This window comes from Vicia villosa, linkage group LG4, assembly GCF_029867415.1.
Source record: "Vicia villosa cultivar HV-30 ecotype Madison, WI linkage group LG4, Vvil1.0, whole genome shotgun sequence".
NCBI lineage: Eukaryota > Viridiplantae > Streptophyta > Magnoliopsida > Fabales > Fabaceae > Vicia > Vicia villosa.
In genome coordinates, this window is record NC_081183.1 from 189476355 (window position 1) to 189479183 (window position 2829).

The following is a 2829-nucleotide window of genomic DNA, read 5'->3' on the forward strand; positions in this document are numbered from 1 at the left end:
TGTTTGCATTCTTCCTATTGTTTGTAAACCTTAGAAAGAAATTTCACCTTTATTTTTGCAAGTAAATTCATTTTTATTTTATGAAAACATTTGTTTCAAGAAAATGACTGTTTAAACTTAAAATGCATTTCAAGAAACTGAATAAGACTAGATTGCAAAGGAAAAGCACAAGGCTCAAATTATTATATATGGAATGGTAATCAGCCAAATGCTTGATTCCATGGAGTATTTACAAAAGTTGGAAATTGGTAATTTTTCGGGAAAAGGGCTACGATGAAACGTGACGACCGTTATCTTTCCCTTCCACTCTGAGTTGCGCTGTATTCGTGCTTCGTAGAAGATGACCTACTGCTGATGAATACTCCGCTATGGATTTTGAATGATCAAGTGTGTCCTGAACACAGTTACTTGCCATATATCCCTAACTTTTGCGTAAACTACCCCTTTCGGGTTTTAAGTTTACCGGGATTGATTAATATATATTTTTTTTATGTCTCTAATTTTTGCCTGAATCGCCCTTTCGGGTTTTCGATTCACCGAGACGCTCTTTTTTGCCTAAGTCGCTCTTTGCGAGTTTTCAACTTAGCGAGCTGTTCTTTTAATTATTTAGGCGAAGTATTTCTTGACTGCGTCGACGTTCACAGGACGGGTGAATTCTTCTCCATCCATAGTCGTGAGTATTAAGGCTCCTCCTGAGAAAGCTCTCTTGACCACGTAGGGGCCGTCATAATTGGGAGTCCATTTCCCTCTCGAATCTGTGAGAAAAGATTGAATCTTTTTGAGTACAAGGTCGCCTTCTTTGATTGTGCGAGGTCGAACCTTTTTGTCGAAAGCTTTCTTCATTCTTTGTTGATATAGCTGTCCGTGGCATAAAGCTGTCATGCGCTTTTCTTCGATTAAGTTCAATTCATCGAATCTGCTTTGACACCACTCGGCTTCTGTTAATTTTGCCTCCATCAAAACTCTCATTGATGGAATCTCAACCTCTATTGGTAGGACTGCCTCCATGCCATATACAAGGGAGAAAGGAGTTGCTCCAGTCGAAGTACGTACTGATGTACGGTAACCATGAAGAGCATACGGGAGCATTTCATGCCAATCTTTGTAAGTGATGACCATCTTCTGAATGATTTTCTTGATGTTTTTGTTAGCTGCTTCTACAGCTCCATTCATCTTTGGTCTGTAAGGAGATGAGTTGTGATGTTCGATCTTGAATTCTTCACAAAGCTCCTTCATCATTTTGTTATTCAAATTTGACCCATTGTCAGTGATTATCTTGCTAGGAATGCCGTAGCGACAGATGATGTGATTCTTGATAAACCTGACGACAACTTGTCTTGTAACGTTTGCATATGAAGCTGCTTCAACCCATTTGGTGAAATAGTCTATAGCTACCAAGATGAAGCGATGTCCGTTGGACGCTTTTGGCTCGATCATTCCAATCATGTCAATTCCCCACATGGAGAAAGGCCAAGGGGAAGAGAGTATGTTGAGAAGAGATGGTGGCACATGAATTCTATCGGCGTAGATCTGGCATTTGTGACACCTCTTTGCGTACTGGTAGCAATCTGACTCCATCGTCAGCCAATAATATCCTGCTCTCAGTATTTTCCTTGTCATGGTATGTCCATTGGTGTGAGTACCAAAGGAACCTTCATGTATTTCTCTCATGAGTATTTCTGCTTCTTTTCTGTCAACGCATCTGAGCAGAACCATGTCGAAGTTTCTCTTGTACAGAACATCTTCATTCAGGAAGAATCTACAAGCTAACTTTCTCAAAGTCTTTCTATCTTTCTTTGATGCCCCAAGAGGGTACTCTTGCTTTTGAAGAAAGTTCTTGATGTCGTGATACCACGGGTTGTCGTCGATGATTGCTTCTACTGTGAAAACATGAGCGGGCCTATCCAGGCGCATAACATCGATCCGAGGAATGTCATTCCAATGATTTATCCTAATCATGGAAGAGAGTGTGGCTAATGCATCAGCCAAATTATTTTCTTCACGAGGAATGTGATGAAAATCTACCCTGTCGAAGAATGGTAATAATCTTCTCGCGTAGTCTTTGTAAGGAATTAGCCCTGGTTGGCGTGTTTCCCATTCTCCTTTGATTTGATTGTGTAGCAACCTGCCTAAAAATTATACTTAGAGAGTCGCCACCTATTCTGAAGGGCGAATAGGAAACCCTACACAGATAAGAGATTGAGGGTAAGTTATTATAATCAGGCTGAGGGAAGGTATGAGGCACCCTCAGCCCTTTCCTAAAGGCTAACAATCAAAGATTAGGGTTGCATGGCAGAAAATTAGGGAGAAATGTGGCAAACAGAATTTTAAGACATGATTGAGATTTTGAAGAGGGGGACTCGCCTTGTTGCCAAGTGCCTACGTACCTCCTTAGGGAGGATCAGAGTCTACGTAGTTCGGGAAGGGTTGTACGCCATTTAGAGTTGGAATTTGATTTGATATGGTTTTTTAGAGGCTTTTTGGTTAGCCTATCGCAGTTTGTTTTGTCTTTGTAATTTGAATGGATTTTAGAATGATTTTTAGGGTTTGGGCGTACAACCCTGATTTGGCACAATTAACCGCGATAATCGATTGATTCAATTACCATAGTTAAAAGATTTGAAATTTGCACCACCAATTTTAATCGATTGGTTCGATTATTACTAATGATGAATTAAGGTACATTTTAATAATTTTTACAGAATTTTATATGCATTGTTACCCCTCGTGATCGATTGATTCGATTAAAAAGAATAACAAATTAAATCGAAGGGAAGACGGTTAATCATCACAACTAATAAAATAGTTGCAACCATTTAACCAAATAAT